Source organism: Lissotriton helveticus, chromosome 7 (genome assembly GCF_964261635.1).
Source record: "Lissotriton helveticus chromosome 7, aLisHel1.1, whole genome shotgun sequence".
Classification (NCBI taxonomy): domain Eukaryota; kingdom Metazoa; phylum Chordata; class Amphibia; order Caudata; family Salamandridae; genus Lissotriton; species Lissotriton helveticus.
Genome location: NC_136068.1, coordinates 345,565,753 through 345,586,571, shown reverse-complemented (window position 1 = coordinate 345,586,571; position 20,819 = coordinate 345,565,753). Strand labels below are relative to the sequence as shown.

Below are 20,819 nucleotides of genomic sequence, written 5' to 3'. Positions count from 1 at the left end.
GGGTGAGGCTGGGGGAAGGGACAAGGAAGGGGTTTGCAGGGAGGGGAGGGAGGGGTTCCAGGTCCAGGAGTATCCATTGATGGAAGATGACATGCGTCTCCAGAGTGTGGCAGGAGGGCACAAAGGGTACCGCTACAGGCAAGAAAGTGGGCAATTCAGGGGAAGCCTTACGGCGATGGTAGTAGGTCTCAGGAGCACTGAGCGGTCAAGGATAGGGATGAGTCATGCCACCTACTGAACTGTGAATTCTTTCCCTGAATGTTAAGGGGCTCAATAATCCAGTCAAATGCAAGGCAGTCCTCTCATGCTTAGAACACTCAAAGGCTGATATATGCCTCCTACAGGAGACGCACTTACTGCAAAAGGACTGCTCAAGGATGAAGGCACGCTGCTTCCCACAGTAATTTTTCTCGTCGGCCCGAATAAAACAGCTGGGGTCGCGATATTGGTGTCGCAGCACTTCAGAGGGAGGGTACTACAGAGCGGAGATAAGGGGGAGGCTGCTATCCTATCGATTTTCATTGGGTGGGTCTGAATTTACGATTTGTTCGGTCTATGCTCCCAACGAGGGGCAGGAAAAGTTATTTCACCTGGCGCTAAGCGAAGTGGCGGCCTCCACAGACAGACATATTCTCGTAGGCGGGGACCTTAACCTAGTGCTAGATAACACCCTGGACAGATCAGCGCAGCACGCCACACAGTGGGGGGTTAGCTAGGCTGGGGGAGCTGGGAATGGTGGACCTGTGGCGCAGCTTTCATCCGGGTGCTAGAGAATACTCATACTACTCGAACGCACATCGCACCTACGCACAATTAGATTACTTTCTAGCTTCCACCTCCCTTTAGGCCTTGACGTCTACAGTTGACATAGGCGCCGTGCCCCTTTCCGATCATGGCCCGATCACCGCGACGTTCATCTTCCCTCCGGCGACGTGACCCACGCGCTGCTGGAGACTACGCGACACACTGCTGCACCGCAAAGACATAGTTGAGAAAATAATAGGAACTATTACGGACTAATTGCACCACAATCGCACCTCTGACACCTCGCTGGCTACACATTGGGCTTCTCTTAAGGCAGTCCTACGGGGCGAGTTTATAGCGGTCTCAGCAGCTGAGAATAAGGAAAGAGCAGACAAAAGGGACGAGCTTACACAGAAGGTTAGGGAGTTAGAACGCATGCATCAAAGGACGTGCGCCCCCAGGGTCTGGAGGCAACTGAAAGTTGTTGGGAAGCAGTTGAGTGCGCTAGATCAGGACAGGGCAGAATTTGCAGCCTTGAGGGTGCGACATATGTATTATATGGGGGGATCGATGTGGGCATTTACTGGGCCGAGCGCTAAGGGAAACGTGGCAACGCCACATGGCAAAAGAAATTAGAAAACAGGATGGAAGTCTAGCTACGGAAGACGCAGAGATTGCGGCAGCAATTAGCGATTTCTATACTTCCCTATATACCGGGTCCTTCCTGGATCTCACGGCGGGTGATTCATTGCTGACATCTACCCCTCTTCTGGTTGTTACACAGGATCAGGCTGAGCTCTTAGAACACAGCATTAGACCGGAGGAAGTCATTTCAGCCATTTCCGAGCTTAAACTTGGGAAAGCACCGGGGCCTGATGACTTTCTAGCCATCTTCTATAAGACGTTCTGTTCCCAAGTAGCCCCCCTGCTTACTACTCTCTTTAACTCCTTTTCGGAACCGGGCTCGATTCCGAGGGATCTACTAGACGTGACCATCTCGGTTATCCCCAAACCGGGGAAAGACCACTCAAAATGCGAAGCCTATCGGCCCATATCGCTACTTAACGTGGACCTTAAACTGCATACGAGCATATTGGCGGCAAGGCTTGCCCCGCTTATGCCGGGATTGATTGATCCGGACCAATCCCGGAGCGGCAAACGGCGGACAATACCAAGAGGGCGTTGCACTTAATAGAGAAGGCCACGCCAACGACGGGGGAATATATGATTCTCGCGATCGACGCGGAGAAAGCGTTCGACCGGGTCCACTGGCCATACCTGGAGCAGGTCCTGGTTAAGGCGGGGATGGGAGACAGATTCCGCACCTGGATACTGAATTGTTACACGAGGCCCTCGGCAACGGTGCGTGTCAATGGTTGCTCCTCACCCCGCTTTCCCATCGAACGGGGTACAAGACAGGGGTGCCCGCTGTCGCCCCTGCTCTTCGCCCTCTACATGGAGCCGCTGGCGCAGTCCATAAGGCTCACCCCCACGGTCCACGGTATTAAGATCGGAGCATATGAGCATACCATCAGTTTATATGCTGACGATGTCCTCTTGTCGCTGTCCTCCCCCAGGGAATCCCTGCCGGCTTGCATCGACATTCTTGACGCTTTTGCGGAAGTGGCAGGCTTTAAAGTCAACATGAGCAAATCAGTGGCACTATACCTCTCGTTAGCAGCTCATACCCGAGACTACTTGCAGGAACTCTTCCCCTTTCCTTGGGCTTCGGAAGCCAATCCCTATCTAGGAATTCAGCTGGCAGCCACATTACAAGGCACGGTCCATCTAAACTATGCTCGGCTGCGGCAGACTGTCTGGTTGGAGCTGGGTAGATGGAGACCTCTCCCGCTATCCTGGCTGGGCAAAGTGGCGGCTATAAAAATGACGATCCTGCTGCAAGTCCTTTACATATTTCGCGCCATACCTATGAAACCGCCGGAGGGCTGTGTTCCCCAGACCCAATCTGAGCTGGCGCAGTTTATATGGAACGGCAGACGGCCGAGGATGAAACTTCGGTTGGCAATGCTGCCTCCTGAGAGTGGTGGACTGGGGCTGCCAGATTTGTTATTATATTATCAGGCGGCGCAGCTGCGAACACTAGTGGAATGGAGCAGGTGGGAATCTGAGAAGCACTGGCTCTTTCAGGACCAGGCAGTGGCGGGCCGCCCGCTTCAAGAGGTTCCCTTCCTTCGAAGGCAGCACCGTCCCCCCAATCTTTACGCATCGCATATTACAAGGACCCTGCTGGAAGTGTGGGACCTCATGAATATTAAGCACGAGCTGACGTCCTTCCCATCTCCGCTGACGCCCCTACTGGAACAACCCGGATTTTGGGCCCGGCCAAGATACAGCGGCCTTTGCCCAGTGGAGCCCGGCGGGATGGCGGTTCCTATTCCATCTGTACACAGCGGAGGGGGTCACCCCTTTTGATGCTTTCCGGCAAGAATTTGGCATGCCCGAAGAGGAACGGCTCCGATATTTCCAGGTGCGACATTGGGCGCTTAATGGGCAGATCAGGGGAGGGCCGGACCGCAGACTCAGCACATATGAATACTGGTTGATCACGAGGAAAACGGATTGAAAGCTCATATCGGACTTATACCGCATGCTGTTAGGCAGATATACACACATTTACAACTCAGGGAGAGCACGTTGGGAGAGAGACCTGTGGCGCACACTCAGCACTAAAGATTGGGAGGGCATTTGTTACCGGGCACGACACTCCGCCTACCACATGGGCTTGACTGACACCCTCACCAAAATCACCACATATTGGTACTACACCCCGGAGAAGCTTAATGAGATTGATCGCACGCGGGACGCGTTCTGTTTGCGCGGGTGGGGGGAGGAGGGTACGTTGGCTCACCTCCTATGGGACGGTACTCATCTGCAGGAATATTGGAAGCTAGTCTTAGACGAAGTGGACTCACACTTTGACACGTCGATCCCAAGATTTCCTGCCTACGTGTTGCTGGGCCTGCCCAATCCCATTACTTACCCGCAGCGTGCACGCTGGGGTGATTGATGGCCGTAGCCCTGGGTTCCTCGCTGCAGAACATTCTATCCCATTGGCGTACCGCACACATCCCTACCTTTCAGGGTTGGTTACATCGACTCTGGAATGTTTTGGGTATGGAGAAGCTGTCCCTGATTGCAAGGGGGTAGGGGGACAAATACCCAGACTTGTTGCAGCCCTTTTTAGCATTATTGGTCACTGAATTTAGGGAAGTGACCTGTCCCAGATACCTACGCTTATTGAGGCTATCGCAGGTAGACGATTCGGGAACACCTGGTTAGATGGTAAGGTAGAGACAGGAGGACACTGGACCCTGGAACAGGGGTGGTGGGTGGGTAGAAGGGGGGATGGCGGGGCTCGGGGAAGGGGGTTTGGTTATTGTTTTCGTGTTTTGATATTTACATGCTTATTCAGACAGACCTTTCAACTGCGGCAGTAGGCCCATAGCGATGTTGTACCTACTTAGCGCTATTGTCAGTCCTCTCCTTATGTGGCCTAGCGCCATATTTCTGTCATGGTCATATATTGCACGGAATACTGCTTGTGTATGTCAATAAACAGATTTAATACTAAAAGATCATCTGCATATAGGGAGATCTTGTCTTCCCTGTGTGAGTCCCAGGTGAGACCCCCTCAGTTGGGCATTGCAGCACTCCCAGCACGCCAGTGGCCCGACCGCCTGGTCGAACAGCAGTAGTGACAGCGGGTAGCCCTGCCTCCTTCCCCTATGTAGTACCAATTCTGCAAAGGCCATGCCATTCACTTTAATCCTGGCCATCAGATTGGCGTATAGCAGGGCCACAGAGCCCCTGAATTCTGTGCCAAACCCTATTGTCTCCAGCAGAGTTCTTAAGTAAGGCAATTGGGGGAAGTTAAGTGCCTTTTCCGCATCTAATGAAAGGATCACGGTCAGATCTCCCACCTCATTTCTATGTGTCAGACATCCTTGTGGGGTATAAAGCCAAATTGATCTGCCATGATTAGTTTCTCTATCACCTGTCACAAATGCGTGGTTAGGACCTTAGTCAGAATTTTCATCACCACATTAAGGAGGGAGGTGGGGAATCCATTAAATCCTGGGGTTTTCATGCTCTCTATCTGTGTTATTGCTTCCAATAACTTGCCCACCTCTAAAAGGGCTTTGAGGAGCTCACGATCCATTGCCATCAGACACTGGGTAGGAATGTCTCCCACAAATGCTCTCATGGCCTCCCCGATCCCCAGTATTGGGATTGATATAGTGTGTACAGATGGTCATTATAAGCCTGGTCAGTTGCCCGAGATTCAGTCTTAGGTGCTCCAACTGGGCTCATTATCCTGCTAACCCACTTCTGGCTGTCATGCCACTGGGCTAGCCTGGCCAGCAGCTATCTTATTTGTATTTTTTTTTTGTATTTTAAAGGTTTTATGTAGTGCTCGCTAGACCCGGAGGTATCAGAGCGCTTTACATGAGCATCAGATCATAGTTACAGGTTACATCGATTATTTCGTATGATCTGTGTTGCCTGCCTCTGTAGTGGGCACATGCCCCCTGCTCTGTTTGCTTTTTGTATTTCTCTTGTACTAGGGCTGCCTGATGTAACAGAGTGGGACTTGCTGATGCTATGTAATAGGTGTGCAAGTGGAGCAGTTGTGCTTCCATTTCCTGCACCTCTCTGAGCTTCTCCTGTTTTTTCCCAGTGATGTGTCTGATGAAAACTCTACTTGCAACCATCTTGTTGGCCTACAAACTAATCTCTTATTTTCCTGAAAATAATGCTTGTTGGATTCGGTCACTAACTTTCTCGTCTTCCATTCTCTGAGCTCCCATGGATCCAGCTTCCATCACGCTGCCTCTCTGCACTCAACCTGCTACAGGCCTGTACACAATGGGTAGTGGTCTGAAATCCCTAGACAACAAGTATCATTAAAATACCTAAACTTGTGGGATTAGTGTGTAATCCAGCCTGGTCATGGCTGCCACCTCATTCTACACATACACATATTGTTTGGTCTCCCTGTGCTCCTCCCTTCACAGGTACAGCAGGCCCAAGGCCTTGACAAAAGAGTGAAGTCGGGCATCTGGTCTTGGCCCCTGGGTGTGCAAGAAAATTGTCAATTCCCCCACCCATAACTAGAATGAGATTTTATCTTTTTACCACGAGGGTATCTGGTGTGTGTGTAATCCAGTGGTGTGAGGTCATTTCATCCCAGTACATCATGATGGTCTGTATGGTTTTGTCGTGTATCAAAACTATGTTGAATTTAACTAATCGTCCCCCCCACTGGGTTGAGAAGTAGGCAACTAGTCTACAGACACTTCCATGAGTCTGTGTGAGTGCACAACCCTCCCGCTCACAGCAAAATAGTGAGAAGGATTGTAATCAGCCATTCCTAGAGCCAAAGTGTGACACAGGCTTTCTCTCAGCCCCATGAACGCAATATAGCAGTTGTTATCCCATGGTACTGGATCACTCTCATCCTTATGTGTCATTCTCAGCAGTGGTTTCGCCTTCAGTGAGAAGTTGGAATCCACCGACAACAGTACTCAATTCCGCAAAACATCCTGACTTTCTTTTGGGTGGTAGGCGCAGTCATATTCATGATCACCTCAATGCGGTCTTGTGACACCTTCCTCTTGCCTTTCTCAATGCGATGACCCAAATACTGAACCTCAGTCAAACAGTACTGTAGTTTGCTTGGGGACACCTTGTGTCCATTCTCGGCCTGGTGATTTAACAAGGCAAGAGTATCAATCCTGCAACATCTTTGGTTTCGGACGCAATCAAGAGGTCATCCATACACTACACAAGGATTGAATTCTGTGGCAGTACCATACTCTCAAGATTCTTTTTCAAGGGGGAGGAGCTTCGCGCGCATCCGTGATGGCCGCGTGAGCACAGGGCTCCCGAGGACCCTCGCTGCCTCCCGCATTTATCCTGTCCAATATCCTGATCTGATGGAAGATCATTGAAGACACAACCCGGCTGATGTACTAGCAGGTTTTTCGATCAAAATCGGACGCAGGGTCCCCGAGCTTTGCCGTCTTGAACTTTGCGGCCTTCTCCATGGACCAGCCTGGACCTTGAGCGGTGGCAGTGCCCGGGTCGCATTTCAACAACAACGGCTCGAGGAGGTCGGCCCTCGGCCTCACTTCACTTTCGGTTTCGTTTCTCCGGCGCACTGCCTCATATATGCGGTGTGTCTGTTGATCGGACTGATGCCAACTCATTGAGTTTCGAGCAGACGACTGTTTGGCTGTGGTCTCCACTTGGCTCAACTTGGTCTCCTGTGTTCCTGTGTGTGACTTTTACGAAGCCATTTGGACCAGATCCCAAGCCTCCCTCCGGGGCACCCGACTCGCCATGATGGGCAAGCCTGAGGGTGAGAAACGGAAGGTTAAGACCACCATCCGGGGAGGTTCTACCCAGACGAACGTCATGGATCGCTATACGCTTTCTAAAGGATCCCCCGGTGGCGCACCTAAGACCCGGGAGGAGGTTGTCGACGATCCTGCTGTGTTGGCGGACTTAACACTACAAGACGTGATGGGCGCCATTGCTGGGATACAGTCCTCCATTGGCCAACAATATGAAGCCCTGGCTCTGAAGTTGGACACGGTGGCTATCGATGTCAACCTCATTCGCACTGACTTAGCCAAGACGAATGAGAAAGTGAAGTCATTAGACCTGAAGACATCCAGCCTCACCACGGACGTGTCCGACTTGCAAACAGAAGTGCTCAACTTAAGATCTGCCAATGACTTTCTTGCTCGTCGCTTGGAGGATTTCGAAGGCTGTGCGCGGCGCAATAACGTGCGTATTATTGGGGTCCCGGAAGAATCTAGTCCACTCGCCATTGATCTTCGAGTGGAGGACCTCATTCTAAATCATCTGGCTCCAAAGGGCCTAAGCAAATTTTTTGCCGTTGAACGTGCGCACAGAGTGCCAGGGGGACAAGCGAAGCCTGGTTTCCCCCCCGTCCGATTATTGCACGGATCTTCAATTTTAGAGATCGCGACGGCGCGGACAAGCTGCCCTACGCAGTTCGAAAACGCTGCTGTGAATTTTTATCCAGACTTTTCTCAGTCGGTCCAGAAACAACGTATGGGATTTCAAGGTGTGAAAAGGCGACTAAGAGACATGGAACTAAAATATGCTATGTTATTCCCGGCCCGACTACGTGTTGAGTATGACAATCGAACATTTTTCTTTGTCAGGCCTGAGGAAGTGAGTGATTGGTTGGACACTTTGCCGACACGCCGCGCTGGCCAAGAACATGCTGCTGGTGCGGAAGGGGGACTGATGGACCAAGAATGACTATGGTGACTGTGTCCGGAACCATTTTCAGCGTGATCAGCCGGAGTTTCACTGACCTTCTTTGATCATTCCATTCGTATCCTCGGAGGTAGCGGGGATGGCAGGACCCTTTCCTCCTCTGGGGTTTTCTTTGTGTAGATTAGTTCATGTTTGTACTTGCTAGGGCGACAGGCACACTGCAAATTGGGGTGGCTTTTGAGTCGGTGCAGGGGTGCAGGGTGGGGGGAAGTTGTGTTGGGAATCTTGGGGGGAGGGAGGGACAAGTTCAGGGATTGTTTGTTTTTTCTTTTTCAAGGCAAGGTACTTTCATTATCATTGACGTTTGTGTGATGCTCGTTTTGCAATGGGAGTTCATTTTGGATTTGGATGGGGGGTAGAGGGTTGAAGGTATTATGCTGGAATGTGAATGGGTTGGGTGATCGCATAAAGAGAGGGGTGGTTATGCAGCTGTTGCGACGCCTTTCGCCTGATGTCGTACTGTTACAAGAGACGCATTTGATAGGGATCACTTGTCATGCTCTTAATAGGAGGGGTTATCGTCTGGCTGCCCATTCGGGATTTACGTCTAGTTCTAGAGGAGTGGGTATTTTGCTTAAGGTTTCCCTCCCCCTCGAAGTTGATGATGTGATCCTCTATGCCAGGGGTCGATATGTTGCACTAGTCGGGCGGTGGGAGGGAAAGCCAATCTCGTTGGTGTCAGTTTATGTCCCCCCGGGCTTGCAATCCACGACATTTGCGGACCTGGGGCGGATGGTTCTGGGTCTCCCCGAGGGTGTTTTGATACTGGGTGGTGATTTTAACTCCGTAATTTCTGGCAGGATCGATCGCTATCCCCCCCGAGATCTTCCTTCTGCACAATCCTGGTTGGGCGACTTCCTGGAAACCCTGGGCCTCATAGACTGTTGGAGACTAATGCACCCAGAGCTCATGGCAGTCTTTCTCGATTAGATTACATCCTGATACCGGCGGCACTGTCCCCCTCGATTGGAGAGGTTAGACACCTGGCCCGGGGCATATCGGACCATTCCCCTATTTGGTTTCATTTTAATCTTAGCATCAGGGCCGAAGGCAGGGTGGCTCCGATTAACCCATGGTATCTTCTCAACCCCAAGACGCGCACTGAATTGATTAAATCATTTGATTTGTATTTTGCTGAAAATGTTGGTTCTGTATCATCACCTGTCTCGTTGTGGGAAACTTTTAAGACTGTGATCAGGGGACAGGCATTGTCTTTGGTGGGGTGTGCTAAGAAATGTAAGAACGAGGCAGTTGTTCAGCTCGAAACTGAAATCACAGACCTGGAGACTGCATTGGAGCGGGGGGTATCTCGAGAAGCTTTACATGTCCTTCGCCTTAAACAACTAGAATATAAAACTTTGGTTACTGATGCGGCAAAGACGATGAGTAGGGAACAGCAGGGACGGCTCTATGACGTGGGTGATAAAGCAGGAAAATTGATTGCCTGGATGGACAGAAGGGAGAGAGCGAATCGAGTGGTTCCGGTGATTGTAACGTGTGATGGTGTGAGTGTAACTGATCCAGTTGACATTGTTGAATGCTTTGCTGATTATTTTCGAGAGGTATATACTTCGGTGTCCGACAGGCCTGAAAGGGATTCATACTTGTTGCTTCGGGACATAGCGCTCCCTTGTTTGTCCGACTCGGAGCGTGATTGCCTGGATGCCACGCCCTCGGTGGATGAAGTGGCTCTCGCGCTGCGCTCCCTTCGCTCTGGCAAGGCTCTGGGTCCCAATGGCCTTCCTGTGGAACTGTATAAGTTACGCCCTGATACTTTAGCTCCCCATCTACGTGCTATGTTTTTGGCTGCGCGAGACAATGGCTCCCTCCCTAGAGATCAGCGTCTTGCGACCATTGTGGTGATCGATAAGGAGGGTAAACCACGGGATCGTTGCTCGTCTTATAGACCCATTTCGCTCTTAAATGCGGAGCCCAAGATCCTCGCCAAGTTGCTTGCTAATCGTTTGATTACGGTTATCGGCGACTTGATTCATCCGGATCAATCCGGTTTTATCCCGTACCGTAATACGGCACTAAATTTACGACGTCTGCATGGTGTTCTCGCGAGGGCCCCGACGCTGCGTGAACCGGCCATCTTGGCGTCCTTGGACGCCACGATGGCCTTTGATACAATCGAGTGGTCTTATCTCTGGGCGGTACTCGCCAAGTTTGGTTTCGGCGCCGGTTTTATCTGTTGGGTCAAACTCCTGTATGAAACACCACTAGCCCAGGTGGTGGTTAATGGCCGCGTCTCCGTGCCTTTTACTCTAGGTAGGGGCACGCGACAGGGCTGTCCGTTGTCCCCGCTCCTTTTTGCTTTGGCGTTGGAGCCTCTTGCTGCTTGGCTGCGGTGGGAACCCTCGCTGAAGGGTATACGCTGGACGCCGGAATTTGAGGATCGCATTTCCTTATACGCGGATGATATTTTATTGTACCTTACCTCTCCCCGAAAATCGCTTAATGTGTTGTTTGACGTACTTACCTCCTTTGGGAAGAACTCGGGCCTCATCATAAATTGGTCGAAATCCTACATGTATGTACTCGCGGGTGATGTCCCTCGTTTACCACGGGGCTGTCCCATCCAGCTGTCGCAATCTGGCTTTAAGTACCTGGGTGTGTTTATCTCTATGGATCCGGCGGTTCGCTACGAACGTAATTTGCTTCCCCCACTTCAGCGGCTACGCTCCGATGTAGCGCTTTGGCGTAAATTACCGTTGTCTCCACTAGGGCGCGCAGCCCTTTTTAAGATGATGTCCCTACCTCGGTTCCTATATGCCCTCCAGAATAGTCCTGATGTCATCCCGTCGACGTATTTTCGGGACATAGAATCGTTACAGAGGCAACTAATATGGGACGGACGTTCGCGTATAGCTCTTCCGAAATTGACACTCCCCTGGTATGATGGCGGTATAGCGCTCCCGGATATTCGTAGGTATTATTGGGCTTCCCACCTTGCGGCTATCAACCACGGGATGTATGGCCCGGCTTTGAACCCAGCATTTGAAATGGACAAATGGCTGCTCCTGGGGGGTGATTACTATAGGGCACTTTATTCGGGACCCTCCCGTTCACAACTCACGGGACCTACCGCTATAACTGTGCGAGTATGGCATAGCGCAACGGCGGCTATGGGCTGGAGTGATAAATTAACGGGTGCCACACCGCTCTATGCCTCTGCGAAGTTGGGTAGCCTCTGGAGGACGAAGGGATTTGATAAGTGGGACGTGATCGGTATAAGTAAAGTGAGTGATCTCTGGGTTAAAGGAAAGGTTAAGGCCTTCTCTGAACTGCAAACAGAGTATAAGCTGAGTGACAGGGAGAGATTTCGTTACATCCAGGTGCGTCATGCTCTGAATTCTGTGTTGCCAGTGGGTAGTGCTGTTCCGGATTCCTCCCCCCTCGAAGATCGTATACTAGACGGCTATGTGCCGGATAGCACTATCTCACTGTTCTACAAAAAAATGATTAATGATAGATCGGGTCTGCTTGATCGCCTTCGTGAGGCTTGGATTGCTGATGTATTGAGCTGGATGAGGAGGATTGGCGGTCCGCGATCTCCTCTCCCAAGGAGGTGGCGATTCCGGCCCGCCTCCGTCTGGTCCAACTTAAGATCCTCCACAGAATCTATGTCACTGGCCCCCGTCTAATTCATATGGGTTTTTCTACAGATGGCATGTGTCGGCGTGGGTGTGGTCTCCTTGGCACCTATCTTCACATCATTTGGGAATGCCCTGAGGTGGTGCGATTCTGGAAACGTATAGATGAGATTATGGATGATGTCACGGGTGTTGTTATGATGCCGGAAGCCCGGCAATGCTTATTGAATGTATGGGGTCCGAATGATTATGACGTGTCACAGCTTTGGTGGGTAACCTTGGCCAATATGGTTGCGAAGAGAGATATTGCCCAGTTGTGGGGATCCCCGAGGCCGCCTACAGTGACTGCTTGGAAAGAGAGTCTGGACTGGTGCATGTTTCGAGAGAAAACAGTGTATATTGCAAGAGGCAGACCCCAAAAATGGGGGAAGATTTGGACTCCTTGGAACACATACCATGGAGATATTTGTACACCCCCACTCACCGCCTCCCAGAGTCCTCCTCAGTCACCCTGACCTACATCCCTTCCAGCTGTGATATGTCGTACTGTTCCTATGTAACTCTGCCTGTGCCTCCCTCCCCTCATCTGTATTCAAAGAATGTTCTTCTCCTGTTAACATGTGTCTCCCGTCCTCCTTGAGCACATATCTAATGTCTGTATTCATACTGTACTGCCTTGCTTATTTGTTTGATGTTTTGTTCCTTTGTGTTTCAAATAATAAAAAGTTACAACAAAAAAAAAGATTCTTTTTCAAAATCTGATTAAAAATCGATGGACTCTCTGTACACCCTTGTGGGATATGACACCACGTTAACACACGATTTTCCAGAAGGAAAGCAAGTAAAAATTGTCTTTCCTCGTGTAAGGGTATTGAAAAGAATGCCTGACATAAATCAATCACCATAAACCATTCAGCTTCACATGGGATTTGAAATAAGATCACTGATGGATTTGGTACCACAGGACAACATGGAAATAAAATCGTGTTGACCTTTCGCAGGTCTTGCATGATTCTGAAATTCCCATTTGGCTTCTGCAGTTCCACTATAGGGGAATTTCATGGGCTCTCCATTATCTCCTTCAGAATTCCCTGTTCGATCATGGACTCAATTACAGGCTTGATTCCTGCCACCGTTTCTGGCATCAGATTATATTGGGGTGTTCTTGGGAACTCAGAGTTTGGCTTGATATGAAACTTAACTGGCTCGACCCCTTTGATCAATCCTATCTGTTCCCCTGTGAAATCCCATACGCTCAGAGAGACCGAGTCTCTCAAGTTGAATGGTAGTTCCTCAACTGTCAGTATGGGATACATCTCTATGCAGAGATTCTGATTCACCAGCTTGAATGCAATGTCATCATCATTAGTCTGCAACTCCACTCCCTTGGGTGTACAATAGATGGTACACCCAATTTACACAAGAGATCAAGACCCAAGAAGCAGACTGGGCTCGAATTGCACACCATATATTGGTATTGATCCTGGAAAGTTCCTATTCTCACGGGAATCTCATCTGTCAATGGATTGGTTATTCTCTTATTAACAACTCCTACAAATTTGATCAGTTATCTTGAGAGGGACAGGTTTGGGACTACTGCAGATCTTACAGTAGAATGGATAGCACTAGTATCAATCAAAATTGTGATGAGATGAACGTCAACATCTTCCTCCACATATGGTCCTCTCTGTCTACCTCCAAGACTGCTCCAAGAGTACAGTCTTCCTCCCCCCTCAGGCACCATCATTGCAACAGGTCTGAGTCGAATTAATCAAAAGTCTTGTTGAATGGCATCTGCTGGTACGGTACGTAACATTTCCTTGTGGGATTCTCGGAGGTTGGGGACCTTGCACTTATGGACTCAAACCCCCTCTGTGTACAGATCTGGGCCTTTTCACTGTATTTACAACCTCGGGTACCTGTACTACTTTCTCATCTTGGATCTGATTAGCTGGATTGGACCTACACTCATGCTTTCAATGCCCAATTTTGTGACAATAATGAAATGCAGCCATTCTCTTTAGGGTACCAATATCTATCCCTGATTTGGGATCTACGGGTTTCCCTCTTCCCTGACCTGACGCATTTTGGGCTCCTCCATGGTTGTTTCCCTTACTTCGTCCCAACGTTCCTCCACTTGGCTGTGCTTGGTCCACTCTATCTGCATTCCTCATCTGGACTAGCATTAGCCTATCCTTGAGCTTCCTAGGCTTCGAGTCCACTTCATCACTACAATATCTGGCATACCACAGAATCTCATCCACAGATTTTTTTGCCATCAGATCAAATGCTGCTGGATAATAAAGCTAAACTCTGGCCTTAACCCTAGGAAAAATTTGGAAACAAACTGTCCCATGTCCTTTGAATCTAGAGTGTCCAATCCACTGTACTGCTTAAAGGCTTGCAAGAGCCTTTCATAATAACCATGAACTGATTCCTTGGGCTCTTGGGTCGTTTGATCTATTTTAACCCAATCAATATCTTTTGACGAAATCTTGGACTGTAACCATGTGATTACCTGCTCAAACTTTTTCATAACTATAGGTGAAGGACCATACGTCACGGGGTCTCGCTCAGGTTCTGAAGTTGGCCATTCAACAGCAATTTTACAAACAGACCACAATTCACTTGGTACTAAATTCTCAAACAAGGTATTTAAACCAATCCACAATACTTTTAAAATCTTGACAAAGCGATCGACTTTTCCCTCAGCTGAGGAAAATCATTTGTGAAAGCTGCCAAATCACCCCTGCTCCAAGGCACATGCACTTACCCTCCATTCTGTATCTCTCTCTATGGGTAAGCCTCTATTCCTGCTGTCCCCCTCCTGGAGGTGGCGTATCTCCTATACCCTTTTTGACACTCTTTTTCTTGGACCACCTGTCTTCCCACCTGTCAAGCATGCTCCATACGCATATCCCTACAATGAATTCTCGAATATGCATCTTCAATCCTATGACTCTTTTCTCTTCCAATTCTTGATCACTGTAATTTAGCCTATGACCTCCCTGTAACATTTTTGTTTTGGACAAATCCACATAATACCTCTGTGCTAATTCTGTCAGATTCTCGTGGGCTTTCCTTGCCTTACGGGTCACATCCTTTGCAACAAACAACAGCTCATCTTGTTCATAAAGTCCCATCCTTTCCAGGGGCAAGTTTCCGCTTATCATCTTATACGCTTCTTCCTTTAAAGTCATTACAACTAGCACTTTGGCCCTTATAAAAGCTTTAGTCATTCCCTGACTCAATGCACTACTCAGCTCTCCATTTCCACAGGTCTGATTTCCATGGTGACTCCCTTCAGCTATATTTCATGGGACATTTTGACTCCCAGAAGCTTCGTGATCAACTCATCCTGTCATCCTACCGATAGGACCTCTAACTGGGGCTTCCCACATCTTCAAGTCACAACGTGAGTCTGATTATGACACTGATCTTACCGCTCTAGGTTCAATGTTCCCTCTAGAAGAGTCCGCAGTGGCTGGCAATTCAGTACAAGCCTATACAGGTCTCCAAAAGGGACCACCTTCGCTCACCGCAGCTTTTCGTCCAGACCTGATGCCTTCTCCCGCTACTGACTGTGCTGGACTCTGTGTTCTGCCTGACTTGGGTCATACACCGACACTATGGGACCAATGGTGACCAGCACCGTAAGGACTTCAGGTAACCATGCAGCAACGTGAACTCCACTCACCTCTGCACTCCTCGATGCTTGCATCCCTATTCCTTCCATTCCTGTTGAAATCTTTCCCACTACTCTGGCACTAGGGCTCATCTGCGGTTCTCCTATTCCATCCATAAGTGCTCGCCTTCCTTCCTCTGATCTTGGATTGTTTGGTGGTGGACGCTCTGTTAGCAACCTATCTAACAAGCTGTCATCTGTGTCACTTTCGTCCTCTTCTTTCTTCTTTTGAGTGTCTGCTGTTTTCACTAACAGTGGGAATAGTCTCTCTACCTCAATGGTGTCTACCCTCCACTTCTTCAACTGTTCATCCCAACGTGCATCTTGATATGCCTTCATCGCCTTTTTCATCCTTCCTTGACTTCGCTCCCTCTTCTTTGCCTGTGCTGCTCTCATCCACGCATCCAATGCCTCAAACTGTGTTTGTCTAGGTGGAGGTCGCAGTGAGGCCGTCACTGCCCTTAACTGCTACAGCACATCTAAACTAAATTAACCATAGCTTTGAAAAGCCAAATCTCCCTCCTTGTCAGTAATCTTATGTCAATTTTGGAGCCAAACTATGGTATGAAGTCCCACATTTGTTGTCATGTAATGCGCTGGTGTATCCTCGGGTGGTGCTTCCTCACCCACTCGAGTTACTACTCCTCTATCTCCCCAACAAAGATCTCTTAACACCCTAATGCATCGCATGATTGAATCAAATTTCTTTACCCACAAGATGTTTTTGTTTTCACTTCCTGATGGCAATCCACCAATCCCCCCGCAGCTTTATACCAACCAACCTATCGCAGCGCGGCACACTCCAACATCACTTCTTCTTCCTCACACAGCAGTTCATCCTCCTTCACAGTCTCTTCCTTACACATTCACACACCTCACTCATAGAATCAAGTAACTGTCTGTCCACCAAACAACCGGACAGTCACATATCAGACTGTCTGTCCACGAAACTTTCCGGACAATCACAAGTAATTGTCTGCCTCACCTCTTGCAACTGCTTGTCAGCGAAATGCCCGGACAGCTGCACCTCAGATTGTCTGCCCACAAAATGACCGGGCGGTCATGGACGAATCGATAGGATCCAATCGCTGATGTTCATTCACACACAGTGACCTACGACCTACGTCGGTCACTTGAATTGCTGCGGTCGTCCCTTGTGCACTGGTTCCTCAAACGACTCTATCAAGCTCTCTCACACACATTTCCCCACCACTAATGGGTTGTCAATAGCGCTTCACGACTCCCACAATCACTGGTCAGACAATTACAGCACTGATATCTTCTACACCACAAATCTATCCCGGGATCTTAGGCTGCTCGTCGAGCCTGGCATCAAAACCAAATCAGTATCAAATGGACCGTGTGCGCTCGGCCCAAAACCACAATCACTCAACTCTCATCCCAACTCCGCAAGACATCACACAATCAAATCATCACCACAATCTAACACACACATTTCTATTCATACTCACTCCACTGTGAACCGCTGTTCTCTCCGCTCTGTCACTCCCCATCGGTCTCTGCTAAAGACCATCGTCCTCCGCTCTCAATCCTCTGGGCTTTCATCCTTTGGGCTGTCTGGGGCTCAATGGCTAACTTTCCCTAACTTTCTAAATTCTCCCCTCACTCCAGAGGTAGGCGTCCTCTTGCTACCAACTGATAGGGCCAGGTTCCTCAATACCAATATACTCTGGAACCCTTGGTCAGTGGACCATTATTACCTGCTGAGGCACTGTCCCAAATTCAAAAGGCAAAACAGAGAACACGACGACTGCTTGCACCTTGATCACCTTATTCTGCTGGGGACTTCTGATAGGTGATCTTCCATCTAGTTTCGATACTCCCAGCTCGATTACCTTGATTCCCAGGCCTCCTGCAGTGAGAAAGAACACCGTCTTCCAATTATCAGCATTCTTTGCATAAATGTATCCTCTCCTCTCCAAGCCTGACTCCTAAAACAAAAGGCGCTAGTCTAACTAAAACAACTGAAACATGAGAACAGAACAAATCCAACATGCCCATGAAACTCAGCCTTCCCCTTCTATGAGAGCAATCAGGGAGAAAATAATCAGGCCTACAGAAATCAGCCAACATAAGAATAAAGCACATAGACCCTACGAAAATGCATATAAGTGAGCATTTTGTTTAAGCATTTCTAACGCTCATGTTACTTAAACACATCGATGCACAAAACAATTATGAGCAGCCTATGATATACTAGACATTAAAGCTCAATCAACCACATCCATGTGCAACTTTAAACGGGTGCACGTTTAAATCAATGTATTACATTGTAAATGAGCAACTTCGTTATCAATTGCAAACAAATGCTAAGGGTTACATTATTCAAAGCGCAACTGCCACGTTAGTTTCTTTACATGTCACAAAATAATTCTATCATCTCATTTTCACGTTACTGCCAAGTACATCCTAATAACCAAATGTTAACACGATAAAGGAATAAATGTGGATGCAGACTACTCGTGATTATAATGCACCCCTATAAATTAAAGCGCACCATCGCGCTTTATCAACACTGTAGTTAGTTTATGCCTGACTCGCCCAAGTGGGTCAGCTATTTACTAACTTTTTCTGTCCAAGCCCTGGGCTGAACTTCTATTCACATGCTTTCGGGTGCGGCGTGTCAAGCCCTGCTCTGTCACTGGTCACAGGTAGACTAATCCAAACAACCCGCAACACTACAATGATGAAGATTGTCGGTGCAGTGCCAGCACAGTAGGAGTCTTTGAGCTTCTTTTTGGCTTCTATAGCGCATACATTAACTCGAAATCACTCCTAGTTAAGGCATGTTTTGCTGCTAGCAGAGCTTGGAAACACAATGCTGTTACAGGAAAGATTTATGTTATTGAATATGAAAAATGTATTTTACTTGCCTTAAACAGTGATAGTTATGAAAAAGCAGGGTGCTTTTCTTAGACAGTTGCCGATCAAGAAGGGTAAAGGGCTCTGTTATCTCTGTTAGTGTTTTTTCGTACTACAGCACCACACACAGGCCCTAGCGATAGCCACAGTTAATTATTAGTTTTCTGTTATTCGGGCTCCTAGATAAAAAGTGCACGACAGCTTGATGACATCACTTGACATTGTTAGGAAAATAATGTGGTTTGTCTGGGCATGCTGTGGTGAAAGGACATCTAGTGAACCCATTGTGTTTTTGTAGAATATAACACGACAGCATGGGTTCCTAACCGCTGCCAAACATTGTTTTTCACGTTTGCTTCAAATGGGAAGTCTCATTTTGAGTGACAACAGCAGTGACTATCAGAAAGTTCAGGCACAGTTTTAGGATATTGTCCGTCTCATTTGTTTTTCCAGTGCTGTTCACGTAGCCGTCTATGATGCTGTGAATATATGAGCTGCAAGCAATCGGTGGTGAGTATACATATTGGTGCAATTAAACTATTTATTTATTCATTAAGACATATGTATATAATGTTCATGCTACATAGTAGATGCCTAAGAGCTAATGACGGAAGAGATGGTTGTCACTGTCCTAGGGTCTTTCAATGCCTTACCTCCTGCCAGGGCGAGGAGTTAGGTCCATCACAACTAGACAACCAGTAACGCCATGGAAGCTCACTTTGGCACACATTTCTAGACGAGCACGAATATGTAGGCAGGTGCATTTTATGATATTGCATTGCGGCGAATCAGATATTATATGCAAACCTACAGATTTCAGGGTAGATTGGTGGGGTAGGGGTGGTAGTATTTTCCTTTCAATAGGCTCCGGTGGTGGAAATACAGTTAAAATACACTTATCATTTGAATTAACTGGCGGCACGAGTGATAGAAGCAAATGCTTCTGCTTGGTCTCCTACGTCAATCGAGGTAAGCGGGTTAGGTGCTATGAATGCTGCACTTTTTAAAAGGAAGGAAGGCCTTAAATGCTAAGCTAAGTTTGAAACTATACCGAAGATTGAAATACTGGTTGTATTAGTCACTGTTTTCAAGCAATGAAATGATGGCAAATATACGTTTTTGGGGGACTGTTCTAGTGAGCCTGACAGCCCATGCCCCACTTGTCAATAAGAATACAAATATTGATGGATGGAATGCTTGAACGAGCTCAACCAATGATATTTACTTGGGGCTTCATACCAGTCCATCGTTTTTTTGCTCACTATGCCACCTCAGGCATTCTTTCACCCCCATGTTGCTTTTGCATTTAATGCCCAAAGTGCGCCGGTATGCCCAGACGTGGGTCCTGGGCTCACTGTGTCTCCGGAACAAAGCTAAATCAGGCTGGAGAGCCCCAATAAGAGTGAAACCGGTCCTGGGTTGCTTGTGTTCTAGTTCAGGGAGGGCTTGGCCATGAAGTTTGGCTAGACTGTTCCCACGAGGAGCGGGGTAAAGACTGATTTGCATATGGCTGGGTCCAAACTGAGGAGGCATGGTGGACAAAAAAGGATGGATTGGGATGCGGCCCTGAGCGATTGCAAGTGGCTGAGATTAATTCAAGCATTCCATCCATCACCTTGTTGTTTTTGTATTTGATCGCCTTATCAATGAGGCATCAATAAAAGGATAAGGACTGGGAGCCTCATGTTGACCTTCAATGCATTTCAGATATAAGTAGGCAGCAACACTGTTCTAATGCCTGGCAGATCCTCAGGTTAGTGGCAACCCCACTCAGAAATGTAGGGTTGTGTAGCATACTTCAGGTTTTTTGCCTGGGGCAGCAGTTCGGCTAATTGTCCAGAGGAGTGGTTCTTAAACGTTTGGCTTAAGTGGACTTTCACCAAATCACTATTAGCGGCTATGGACCCCTGGAAACGCAATTTCTATGACTTCAACCTCAAACAAAATGCACAACACTTAAGAAATTAGTATTGATCAATAAAATATACACATTATGAAAACATGCATGTACTTCACAAAGAAGAAAATATAAAAAAATCAATATTTTAATACGGCTAGAGCTTTTCAAAATGTGGTTTTATTTATAAACAGGAAAGTGATTCTAGCTAGATTCTAGCATATCACTTTTACTGTTTTCCTCCTATCGCATCCTTTCTTTTTTTGATGCATACTAACTAGTGCTTCTATTTAGGCCATCATTAGTACATAATACTACTTCCTGTATTTGTGATGCTCAACACAAATAAAATTAACAATACTAACTTAATTTTTTGATTCCAGCTTTACATTTCTTCACCTTAACAGACCGTTTTAAAATGATCAATTTTCAATGTAGATTTTTATATGCACTTACTCTATTAATGTGCTGATAATGCTGTTTAATATTCTAAACAGTCACAGACCCATGAGTAGGCATCGCTTACCCCCAAGGGTCCCGGTCCAAAGTTTAAGGACCACAGGTTGTATCAATTTTAGCTTTGACACAAAATGTGAGATTATTGCATATCCTTTGGGAAAAGACTAGGCTTGAGAATGGGGCGTAAGCAGTGGCTGAAAAATTAGAAAAGATCCTTCAA

At 47.9% G+C, this 20,819-nt stretch overlaps 1 long non-coding RNA gene across 2 annotated transcripts in view; it reads left to right on the top strand.

Moving 5' to 3' along the window:
* LOC144766758 (uncharacterized) overlaps positions 1–20,819 on the top strand; it is an 837,531-nt gene that overhangs the window by 228,036 nt on the left and 588,676 nt on the right. For both annotated transcript variants that reach the window (XR_013597910.1, XR_013597911.1), the window contains exon 2: positions 18,697–18,753. This is a non-coding gene — a long non-coding RNA (uncharacterized LOC144766758). The remainder of the gene's footprint in view (positions 1–18,696; positions 18,754–20,819) is intronic.